Genomic DNA, 13,118 nt, shown 5'->3' with positions numbered 1-13,118 from the left:
AATAATTGTAGAATTATTCAAAACTACCTAGAGGTCCGGAGACTCTAGGATTATAACAACTCCGGTGGTTCCCTAAAACGAGGAATTAAATTAAAATGATTTTATGAATCTTAAAAATTCATAATTGGGTATCAATTCTTAGAAATTTATTAAAATGCATAACTAATAAATTTAGGTCTGCTACATTTGTATGATGCTTTGGCAATGTTGTTGTTATACATGCCAATAAAGCTAATTTTAATTGAATTGAATTGAGAGAGAGAAGTTACAGTACCACTGTCACAAACCTAAATTAAGAATGCAATATTTAAGCCGACACAACCAAGCTCAGAACAAATGAGCCTACAGGGGCATAAGCAAACAGCAGTGAGCTCAACACCGCTGAAGTCAAAAACGATGCGCTCAGACGAGGTTTTAGGGATCCAGACATTTTCTATAGCCGCTTTCCACAGAGATCCTGCAATCAAAACGAAAAGACTGTCCGCCAATATATATCCCATTCCCAGCTCCGTACCTTACAGCGCAGCTAGTTGTAAGGTTTTGGTTTCTATTATTTAGTATTTTTGGGTAAATGAAAAACCCTAAAACTCCTGTCCTCCTCATTGCCTGACTGGTTGGTCCCTGACACTCTTGCAGGCCTGCTTAAAGATGGTTTATACGATTCTTGAGAAATCCAATACCATGATACAGGACAAATAACAACACAAATTAAAGCTGCAAGCAGCGTTGGGCGGGCCCTCGCACTTGTAGCGCGTCCGGGTGTGAGCCGGCCGAGTTGCCAGTGCGGCTGTGAATTTGCTACGCGGTTCAGACACTGCATGAAGGTGTTATATGTCACTTCCTGTGTCCCCTATGTGGAGCTACATAGCACTTGCCGCCCTGTATATAAATCGGTATTGGTGTGTAGATGTCTGCGGGGTGGGAGAGTTATCAAGCACGTAAAATTTGGTTCAGATGTGAGCACGTACTCTGAAGTTACAACAACTTCTTGTGTCACAGCGAAGGGTTGATCTTTGATGCCACGCCACAGACACGCCCATTGACGAAAACTCACAGATAGCACAACTTTTCATCGTCAATGCCTTTAGAAGGCACAGCAGAAATTTGAAATCGATCTGACTAAATCCCTAGGAGGAGTTCGTTAAAGTACGAAGTGTGTAAATCATCCAAAATTTGACGTAAAATTCAAAATAGCCGTCTTCCTGTCGGGTTTAGGGCATTGCTCCAAGAGGCTTTTTGGTATGTCTGGACAAGATACACGTACCACAGAAAATTTGTACATGTAGGTCAAACGTGCGGCGGGGGCTGCTTCGTTAAAGGTCACTTCCTGTTGCCAGCAGGTGGCGCTATGACTGTGGGTGAATGTCGGCATATACATGTGTTCAGGGCGGGACTCTCATCCTACATGTACAGTTTGGTGCAGATGTGAGCATGTACACTAAAGTTACAACAACTTCCTGTTTCATGGCGAATCATCGACGCCACGAACTCGCCCATTGACGAAAACTCACAGATAGCACAACTTTTCATCGTCAATGCCTTTAGAAGGCACAGCAGAAAATTGAAGTCGGTCGGTCTAATGATGTAACGTCAGTTACATTATTTGCTGAGTACACCCCTCACATTTTTGTAAATATCTGATTATATCTTTTCATGTGACAACACTGAAGAAAGTACACTTTGCTACAATGTAAAGTAGTGAGTGTACAACAGTGTAAATTTGCTGTCCCCTGAAAATAACACATCACACAGCCGTTGTCTAAACCACTGGCAACAAAGAAGTGGACTAGTGAAGCTGTTGAGGACCTCCAGGCATGTTTGGACTGTACTAACTGGGATGTTTTCAAGAAGGCTACCAACAATCTGGATGAGTTTACAGAGGCTGTGATGTCCTAAACTCAGCTATGGTTGAAAAAGGAGGAGGCATTTAGGAGTGGTGACAGGGCCAGGTGCAGGGTGTTAAAGTACAGGTTTAGCAAGGAGGTGCAAGAAGCTAAACGACTGTACGCAGAGAGACTAAAGAACCAGTTCTCCGCAAATGATGCCACTTCTGTCTGGAAGGGGTTCAGACAGATCACAAACTATAAACCCAAAGTCCCCCACTCCATAAACGATTCTCGCCTGGCAAATGAACTGAACCAGTTCTACTGCCACTTTGAGAGTCAATCGGACACCATCCCCCGTGACACCTTCGCTCAGCTTCAGCCTCAGTCCACCACTTCTCCCCCCCCCTCGCCAGAGCTGGCCAGCTCCACCCCCTCCCATCCTCTCTCCATCACAGAGAGGGAAGTCAACGGTCTTTTCAGGAGGCAGAAACCCTGCAAAGCAGCTGGGCCGGACTCTGTCTCCCCATCCACCCTGAAGCACTGTGCTGATCAGCTGTCTCCGGTGTTCACAGACATTTTTATCACCTCACTGGAGACATGCCATGTGCCAGCCTGCTTCAAAGCCTCCACCATCATCCCTGTCCCCAAGAAACCAAGGACCACTGGACTAAACGACTACAGACCCGTCGCCCTGACCTCTGTGGTTATGAAGTCAGCTTTGAACGCTTTGTGTTGTCCCACCTAATATCCATCACAGACCCACTCCTGGACCCCCTGCAGTTCGCCTACAGAGCCAACAGGTCTGTAGATGATGCAGTAGTACCTACGCCAGGATCCTGTTTGTGGATTTCAGCTCTGCTTTTAACACCATCATCCCGGCCCTGCTGCAGGACAAGCTCTCCCAGCTGAGCGTGCCTGACTCCACCTGCAGGTGGATCACAGATTTCCTGACTGACAAGAAGCAGCACGTGAAGCTGGGAAAACATGTCTCTGACTCCAGGACCATCAGCATCGGTTGCCCTCAAAGCTGCGTTCTTTCCCCCTTTCTCTTCTCCCTGTACACCAACAGCTGCACCTCCAGTCACCAGTCTGTCAAGCTCCTGAACTTTGCGGACGACACCACCCTCACTGGGCTCATCTCAGGTGGGGACGAGTCCGCCTACAGGTGGGAGATCGACCATCTGGTGACCTGGTGCAGCCAAAACAGTCTGGAGCTCAATTCTCAGAAGACAGTGGAGATGGTCGTGGACTTCAGAAAGAGCACAGCCCCACCCTCCCCCATCATCCCGTGTGAATCCTCAGTCACCACTGTGGACTCCTTCCGCTTCCTGGGCACCATCATCTCCCAGGACCTCAAGTGGGAGCTGAACATCACCTCCCTCACCAAGAAGGCCCAGCAGAGGATATACTTCCTGTGGCAGCTGAAGAAATTCAGGCTGCCAAAGACAACGATGGTGCAGTTCTACACCGCCATCATTGAGTCCCTCCTCACCTCCTCCCTCACCATCTGGTACGCTGCTGCCACTGCCAGGGACAAGGGCAGGCTGCAGCGCATCATTCGCTCTGCAGAGAAGGTGATTGGCTGCAATCTTCCTTCTCTTCTGGACCTGTACTCCTCGAGGACTCTGAGGCGAGCAGGAAAGATTGCAGCTGACTCCTCCCACCCCGGATACAAACTGTTCCAGACTCTCCCCTCTGGCAGGAGGCTGCGGTCCATCAGGACCAAAACCTCTCGCTACAAAAACAGTTTCTTCCCGTCTGCAACTAGCCTCATTAACAAGGCCCGGGTCCCCCACTGACACTCCCCCCTTGCAAATGATACAAATGTCTCTGCACATGTAAATACTGTTTCATCTCGTGTCGGGTTCAGACCTGGCACGTCGCACGTTACTTCTGCACGGCACAGACCCAGAATAATGCACATATATATATCTGCAACGTTGTTCTTCAATTCCATATTTATATATTTCCACCGTTATTTATGTTGACTGTATGTTTGTCTAAGTTTAGCACCTTATTTCCACAGCAAATTCTCGTATGTGTAAAACACTACTTGGCAATAAAGCTCCTTCCGATTCCGATTCCAAAAGTGAGTACACCCCTAAGTGAAAATGTCCAAATTGGGCCCAATTAGCTATTTTCCCTCGTGTCATGTGACTCGTTAGTGTTACAAGGTCTCAGGTGTGAATGTGGAGCAGGTGCGTTAAATTTGGTGTTTTCACTCTCACACTCCCTCATACTGGTAACTTGAAGTTCAACATGGCACCTCATGGCAAAGACCTCTCTGAGAATCTGAAAAAAAGAATTGTTGCTCTACATAAAGATGGCCTATACTATAAGAAGATTACCAAGACCCTGAAACTGAGCTGCAGCACGGGGCCAAGACCATACAGCGGTTCAACAGGACAGGTTCCACTCAGAATAGGCCTAACCATGGTCGACCAAAGAAGTTGAGTGCACATGCTCACTATCATATCAAGAGATTGTCTTTAGGAAATAGACATATGAGTGCTGCCAGCATTGCTGCAGAGGTTGAAGAGGTGGGAGGTCAGCCTGTCAGTGCTCAGACCATACGTCGCATACTGCATCAAATTGATCTGCATGGCTGTCGTCCCAGAAGGAAGCCTCTTCTAAAGATGTTGCTCAACACAGAACAGTTTGCTGAAGACAAGCAGTCTAAGGACATGGATTACCGGAATCATGCCCTGTGGTCTGATGAGACCCAGATAAACTTATTTGGTGAGGGGTGTACACTTTTTTGAGACACTGTAAGTTGTGGATTAGCAAAATGATGCTAGAGTTGTTACTTTGAAGCTAAGATGCAGAGATGACGAGCTATAGCTAACATCACAACAAAAGTATGTCTTATACTAGAAAGTAAGCTGAGTGTAATTATCAGCACCAACATTACAAGAACAAGCTAGACACTTCAAATATAATTAGAACATGGTCACACAGACATCATGGATGTGATAGTAGAGATGATATCCTGAGTGATAGAATGAAGTCAAAGATGTTACTACTAGAGTGGATAGGTTCATGTATAAACTGCGTGAAATCAAAAATATCAAGAAAAGCCATTAAGTCTTACTTGTAAATACTGAATCACCAATAAATACAATCTCATCAGAATGAGTAACAAGGTGTGAGAGAAATTCTCCAATCTCTTGGGAATAAGGACCAGGTAGCAAATAAAGAACCACAAGGTGGTTGGTTTCCTGAGCAAAACAATTAATAGTTGATTGAGATGGAAAATCCACTTAACGTTACATGTAACATAAAAGCAACACCTCCACATTACCACATTACACCTCAACCTGCTGTGACAAAAAGCAGCACAGATAATTAAGCAGTGCCATGCAGAGAACAGCTTTCATTTATTTTACAACACCAGATCAGGGGTTCAAAATGTTATAAAGTGGTAAGAGTTTTTTTAAGAATTAAAAATTCTTAATATTCATTTAAAACCTTCTAACCTCTTGTGCCCAAGCGCCCCCGGTACCGGAAGCAACAACCATGTAAGGGTATGCTAACCATGTAGCAACAAACCCTTCCATTTAAACACACTGTTGTTTTCAAATTTACAGTTATAGTTGTAGTCAAGGAGTAGGAGAAGACATTCAGTTGCATTATTATCTATAGGATCTTGGTTATAATGGTGATATCGCTTTTGTAATATCAATTTTATACTAGAAGGATGGAAATTATTGCATCTCCATTTACTCTGGAAAGGTACTGAAATAGGTTTACTTAAAAAGGATTCAAATTCCTTATTCTGACCTATCAAAGACCAGAAAATGCATTTAGGGCTAAGGGTTGAGGAGTTACACGTGATTCATTTTGGGTATGTTATTATAAGCGGTTTATCCTCGGGATAGGGCTCATGTTCAAGAGGCTTCTAATTTATGTATAGATCAGTGTTATTTACTATGATTACTTAGGCTATTTATTTACTTGCATTATTGTTATCTGCACAATAATACACCACATAGTTGCTTAAGAGTGTGTGGATTTCGATTTTATTGTAAAATAAAAAACAAAAAGATACCTTGTGGCACTGCACTGAAATCAAATGATATATAATCTAAAGTGTTTGGATGTTGTTGGAGTGGGAATGATTTCTGGGTCACAAGAAGAGAGAAGACACAAGAAAGCATAAGTTAACATAATGAAAAGCACCCTAGTTTTTTATAATTCCTTGTCAGATTTAGATTCATTCTTTCTTGTCCTCAGTGAGGGAAATTTATTTTCACAGTCTGTACAGAGAGCACCTTCAACATGAATTCTACACACAAACTATATATAGTACACATATACAGACAATATACACATATCTACACATCTACACACAGGAGTGACATCATTAACTTGTCAGTGAAGTTTAACACTCTTAACGCAGGGTACAAAACTTTTCCCAAAGCGTGCCTTTTTGTAGAGCAGCTGTCTGTATCTACGGCCAGATGGCAGAAAGGTGAAGCATGAGTTGAGAGGGTGGCTGGGATTTTGTACTATGGAAGTTGCTCTGCGAAAAGTGGCAGGATTAATGAGGGCTGGCTGGTTGGGAGTGGGAGCAAGAGTGTGCATTTTTGCTCATGCCTGACATTGTTTGGGGTGGTGATGGCGCAATGGATGAGACACATACCTGTGGTGTGAGAGACCCGGGTTCCATTCCCCACTGTGACCCATTTACCAATGTGTCCCTGAGCAAGACACTTAACCCCTAGTTGCTCCACAGGCGTGCAACCTCTGACATGTATAGCAATTGTAAATCGCTTTGGATAAAAGCAAAAAAAAAAATGTAAATGTTTCTCCTGTGCTTCTGGTTCATTCTTTCCTGGATCTCGTCTGTCTGGTTGTCAGTGGCCTGCCCTGCTCCCCGTGAAAGACGCTGTCTGAGTTCTGCTTTTGGGTTCAGTAGAAACCTAAACAACCTAAACCTAACAATGTGCACTACTTACGGTGGGACTAAGCTACAGATTACTCTTTTGAGAAAATTCATTCTACAATCAACAGCTTATAGGAACATACCATCAAATTCTGGATGGCAACATGTTTTATTCACAATTACAAGTGTTTTATATTTGCTACCACTCTGCCTCTGACTGGCTTCTTGATTTCAGATTGATATAGATTATAGATTTGCAATTCAGTTCTGAACTACACCTTGTTCCAGACCAGGACAGCACCCCAATTTAAAACACAATGACTATTGTTGTTTGGTAAGTTGCCTTACAAAATGTACATTTATATATATTTATCTGCCCTAAGCAGCCATCCATTCAAATATTTTTTTACTCCATTTTCCTGTGAGAGTGTGATAATTTTCTCGAGATAACAAACCATAGCTGAATACAGGTGTTGGCTGGTGCATTTCTTTAAGATAGAAATAATTTTGACATGACTTCAACTAGGGCTTAAATATGACCCCTCTCACCAGGTCCGACCTGGAAGAACAGGGGACTTCTCCATTGCTCCCCCTCCCTCACCCCCAACAACTCAGACATTATCCCCCTCTTTTAAAACTGCACTTAAACCCATCTGGTAAATTCTGTTTGATCCATTAGTGACCCCTTTCTCCTTTTTCATTGTTGTGGTTGTTTTTATACTGTTATTGCTTCTACTGTTTCCAGTTGTTTGTTATTACTTTGTTATACTGATATATGTTTTACTGTTTTTGTCTTTCTTTCTTTTTTAACCATAGTTTATTATTATTATTATTATTGGTTGTGAAGCCTCAATCTGCCTAAAACCAGGCTTATTCTAAGGATTTGTCAAATAGACCTTTTATGTGTTGCTAGATAACAGAGCCTGCTGGGAAATGTAAAATTTAACACATAACTTTTGCTGTTGTATACATCATATACATCATCGCAACATAAAAAGCAACAGTGTGTTCCTGCTGTTCACCTTTTTACCTATCCAGCACAAGAAGATACTTGAATGGGCCTTAGGGGTTCAGTTCTGCCCAAAGCTAGACCAATATGTCTTGTAGAATTGCTCTTAAATTATTCAGCAGCCACAAACAAGTATAGTCCACACAAGTCCACATTTGCTCACATTTCAATGGGGTGCCCTTGTAATAACTGGTCACAGAGTTGGCACCCATCAAAGGGCTCAATTACATCCATGCATTTTCCTCCTCTCGCTGCCTTTTCACTTTGTCTTTCTCTCCATCTTTTTTCAAAGCATACATCGACCTCCTCTCCTTTCTTTCATTCCCCACGGCATTTAGGCCAAAAGGCATGGTTGAGTCATGATTATGATTGCATTGTAATAAACCACAGTATGAAAACTTCTACCTTAAGACAAGTGTGACACATTGGGGTGAAACAAGTGACTAACTGCTAAAGGACACATGGTCACAATCAACATCACTTTTTTACGCACTGGGAAACCTTTTCTACATGCAGGGTAGTCTTATAGAGATCTATAGAACCCCCAAAACATCTGAAATACATGCCATGAGACCATAGCCAAATGTGTTGAAAGTTGATGCATGAGTCCAGCAGAGTGCTGTCTGCTGGAGAAGACAGGTGAATGAATTCGAAAAGTAACAGCTGCACCATAAAAACTTTGAGTCAGGCAATAAGATGTTGTTAGCAAGTAGAAGTGCAGGGTGGCAATTTTTTTGTCGGAATTTGTGAATGACATTAAAATATAACTTGCCACACCAAATGTGTAGCAGTATTAATCAAGTTCAACTACAACCATTTTATGCAACTCTGTACTTGTATTCCATTACATATGTGGAATACAACCTCTGGTCTGGGGGGCTCTGTCACAAGAGTCAGGCATCATAGCCGCAATGTTGTGTTGGACCAGCCTCTCCAGGTTTAGCTCCTAAAAGGGAGAGGCTGGTCTATCCGCTAAGGTCGTACAGACCAAGCAGTGAGGGCAGTCTTCAACACGTCTTGCTACAAAGCTAAGTGGTTGGGCTTTCAGCAAGGATGCATTGAGAGGGAGACGGATCTGTTTACCTGTTCGGTGGGATTTGTTCCCTCATTCCTGCAAGGTCTAAGGGAGAAGAGGCTGTCACACCAACCCTCAAGGTGTGTACAGCAGCTATCTCTCCTGTCACAAGGGGTTTGGTGACAGAACAGTCACTGCAGGGCGTGAGAAGACAGCGACCGGTGTCGTGTGTCTCGGCGGCTCAGTTCTTCCCCCCACCCCACTTAAGGTACAGGGAGACGAGATTCCATCTATTTTGTCTGGTGCATGCACTAATGTACTATAAACCCATTTGATGCACTGGACTGCTGTTCGTCTGTTTCAGTGATAGTGATAGAGCCTGTCTGGCTGGCTTTGCGATTGATTCTCCCAAGCCTGTACACAGGCAGGAACAGACCCACCCTCAGCGGTGTGTGCACACTCGATGTGTGGCAGTGTCTAAGACCCTTTTCAGTGGGGTGTGTGTCGAACAGATCTGCACAACGGCATCATGGCCCTTACCGTGCTCGTTTGTGTGTTTCTCTAGGAAATGTTCTGCTCCTTCTTGGGATCCGTGTTTTGCAAGTGTGACCCAGGAACCGTAAAGTGAGGATCCAGTGACTACTGGGTGTAGAAGGGGAACATACACTGGCAGTGCCTGACGTTCCAGTGAGAAGTCAGGGCAGTCCAGGTGTTAATGGTCAGGCCAAGCCCTTATCGGTCCAGCGACCTTCTCAGGGGTGGCCCACCATTGTGTCACTAAGGTGATGTGGTGGTTGGGGCTGTGGCCGGACTGTGGCCTGGTTAGTGTGGTAGACTTTGTCTTGTCACGGCTAGGGAGAACAGTCCTATTGGTCGGCTACATGCACAATAAACACTTCACTGGGTAAGTGCGTCCGTGTGATTGAAGGAGGTAGTACCCATAGAGTCCAGTAGAGGGCCACGCCTCTGCTTATACAAATAGGGCTACCATATTGTAACCTTTGTTCTCACAGGATAGTACGCTACAAACATATGATGATTTGCATTGCTGTAGATATCCAGTAGTATCCTTACACAACTACAGTTGCATCCTGAATTACGTAGATGACTGTGTTCTGTTCAAGACAAGTGGATCCTTTCTTGTTCATTGCCCATAAAATCCTCCACTTAATTCAGGTATTGGAGAGGGGTAAGTCTCCCTCAACTTTGAGGGGAATGGTGGCAGCAATAAAGGCAGCCCGTGTTGGGCCTTGGAAACTGGCAGAGGATTTTTGTGACCTTATTGCTCAGTTTCTTAAAGGTCCTTGTAGGGTTACTCACTACCACATAAGGTCAGGTATCTTATGAAAATCACCGTTGGTGCTGTCAGCCTTGCAGCATGAGCCACATGAGCCCCTGGAAACAGTTGGGCTGAAATGGCTCATGCTGGGGTGGTACTGCACCCGTTCAAACAGCGACACAGAAATATAAGCCCAGTTAGCCAGATGGTGGTGCTGTAATTAAGGCTCAACAATTGGTTTTTGGAAAGGGCAGCCCCTCACTCATTCAAATCAACCACTAAGGGGTGCTACAAATGCGAAAAAAGGCGTAACACAAATCAGGCAATAAATCAGAATTTTTTTGTCCAGTCATTACAAAACTCACAGGATATGTTTCATAACAAAGGTGAACCACATTTGTTAAACTATTTTGAAATCTCTACGGTGTAAAAAGGTTTGAAACCTGCAAACCGCCACCTGCAGCTATATTCTTTATCATGTATCATGTTTATCATGTTATTGTGTTAATTATTATTATGTTATTAATCCTTCATTTATTCAGTTATTAAACATTTATCCATTAATGTCCTCATTTATCAGTAAGACCTCATCTGGGTTTTCTTTTAAGCACATGATAAAGGTCAATCTATTGAAAAGAATTAAATCTTTAGGAGACTCATCAAGTTATTAATTTGGTTTATTTTGTTTTCCTTGTTTCACGGTGGTGCCCCATTCAACGAGTTTAATTATTTTTTATTGATCCCCTACAATTCATATATTTATTTTGTGGAGGGATTCTGTTTCCCTCTATCTCTCATTGCATTAGTTCAACAGAGACATCAAACAAACGCAACAATAAATCAATTCAAGACACGTTCCTCTGACTGACCTGCATTAAAGCTTCAACCAAAGTTTTACTGTGCTGTAGCTTTATAGACAAGAGTTGTAAAGCAACGTTTCACTGTTACAGACAACTGGGTGAAGGAAATATTTCTGCTGTGAAGATAATGACACAGAAGTATCCAGAAATCTGGACATCCTGGTTTAATTAGAAGGTCTAGTCAGCTTCCTGTGATAACACTTGTTCTGCCATTTCCCTCTTACTAAATGAGACACTCTAATGGTACTGGCCCCAATAGCTGCTCGTTTACGTCAACCATCTCTATTAGACTAAAAAGGTTCTGCTGTGTGTGCGTGTAAATGTCACCTTGTTCCGATCCCGACAAAACAAAGGATATATAGCAGGACAGAGACAGAGAGAGATAGATCGCTCTCTATTGGTTGTCATCTTTATCATTCCCCACTGTGTCAATCATCATTACACACACACGCTAAGGCTACCGTTTCACAACATTGAACCATTTCACTAACAGGTGATTTGTCTTGTTCAGAAACAAATGCCCCAAATACAGTATGAATGAGTGTGTTTTGACAAATTTGGTAAACAGTCTTTGTCATAAGAATCACGAACAACATGCTCATAACACCCACAATGTAAGCAACCCAAGATGAAGTAGCATTACAGTATATCATTATCTTTAACAAAGACAAATGTAGAACTTTTACATACGTTTTAACTGTATCTCTATCTAAGGATAGGTTCAAAGTTTTTCACACTCAGGTACCCATATGTACTATACAGTTTGCTTTTTGTCTTTTTAGTACAAAGTTCCCTATTTGTGATAGTGTGCCCCCACTAAAACTAAGCATAGAAGCACTGTCAGAGGAGGAGGAGGTTTAGTGTTTGAGGGAGCTGCCACAGCAAACAGTGTTGGTATGAGTGTAATTAGCAGTGTGAGTGACTCCTGGCCACTGCCCTCCCCAGTGAAGTGTTTCCCCTACATATTAACAAAACAAAAATAAATCTGGACCTCACTAAACTCATTTCTAAACCCTGGTTATGGCCACGGTTGTAATACATTAATTGTGAATTGTCCCCATAAATAATTGCACATACATGAATATTTCTATATACATATTTGCATGATACATCAAATTCATTGATATTAATTCCATTTGATACAGTTTCCTTTTGAAATTTCAGTCATCCACTAGATGATAACACATTCTTTCTTATGACGAAATGTGCTTAGTTTGAGAAACTGTTATGCGTGTCAAAAGGATCCAGGAGCAGAAACAGGATTAGGATGAAATAACAGAGGATTTATTGAAAGAACAATGGTAGTAGATTCCAGTGCGTGTTGGCAGAGAGCAGGCAGGCAAGCAGATCCACAATTTCAGAAACAGACGGACGAGCAGGGCTTTCTCTGAGCGGTGATCCCCTGGGAGAAAAAACACATGTTAGACAAAGGTACTACGAGCAGAGAAAAACACTAAGCAGAGCGTTGGCCTGACAAGTAGTTTACCTCTTGGGTGAACGGCTGATCTGGCAAATACTGAAGAGCAGAGCCGGGTATAAATCAGCGGTGGTGATGAGTAGATGAACTCCAGGTGTGTGGAAAACTCCAGGGACTCTTGCTGGAAGACACCTGCCCGACAGTGTGTTGCCACGCCCATAACCAGAGACAGACAGCAGACAAACAGACACACGGAAAGGAGAAAAAACAGGACACAATATCTGTTCATAGGTCTCTCATGCTTGAGGCCTGTAACATATGTGTATATGTCTGAAGGTCGGTTTGTCTTTCTAGTTTAGTTTGCTAAGTTAACTAAGTTGTAGTTTTTTGTTTCCTCCTCTTGGTTTAGTGTGCTGTTTATTTTCATAATGGTATCTGTGTGTTCGGTGTTTGTAATCAGTGGTTGGACGTCTTGGGTTGGAGGACAGATGACAGAAATGCGTCGCATTTTCACCTGCAGCCTTCTTATACACTAAGGCTACGTTCACACTGCAGGCCTTAATGCTCAATTCCAATTTTTTAGTTTGACCCGCATGCGCAGAAGAATAACACATCATACACAGCACGCTGTTGCAGGCTACAGAAGTAAAGAAGGAGCAACAGAGGTTAGCTCCGGTTAGCCCGCGGGAGACTGTGTGTGTTCATAACTTTCTGTTCTTTTTGTTACGATTTATGGCACTGTACAACGCAACTGCCCCACAACTCACTCCCTCTGTCTCTCTCTCTCTCTCTACTGCGTCCACTCGGACAAGTAGCATGTACGTAAC

At 43.2% G+C, this 13,118-nt stretch overlaps 1 long non-coding RNA gene across 1 annotated transcript; it reads right to left on the bottom strand.

Annotated features, from left to right (window-relative positions):
- Window positions 1-12,136: 12,136 nt before the first annotated feature.
- On the bottom strand, window positions 12,137-12,479 carry LOC119899700. The gene is made up of 2 exons (XR_005443894.1): window positions 12,361-12,479; window positions 12,137-12,276 (listed from the first exon to the last, which is right to left on the bottom strand). It is a non-coding gene; the product is annotated as an uncharacterized LOC119899700 (long non-coding RNA).
- Window positions 12,480-13,118: the final 639 nt, after the last annotated feature.

Source organism: Micropterus salmoides, unplaced genomic scaffold (assembly GCF_014851395.1).
Source record: "Micropterus salmoides isolate LMB-PRFRI ecotype aquatic unplaced genomic scaffold, ASM1485139v1 Ms_hic_scaffold_1, whole genome shotgun sequence".
In the NCBI taxonomy this organism is placed as follows: Eukaryota; Metazoa; Chordata; class Actinopteri; order Centrarchiformes; family Centrarchidae; genus Micropterus; species Micropterus salmoides.
Note: the sequence above shows the minus strand (reverse complement) of the source record. Positions and strands in the feature narration are given on the sequence as shown.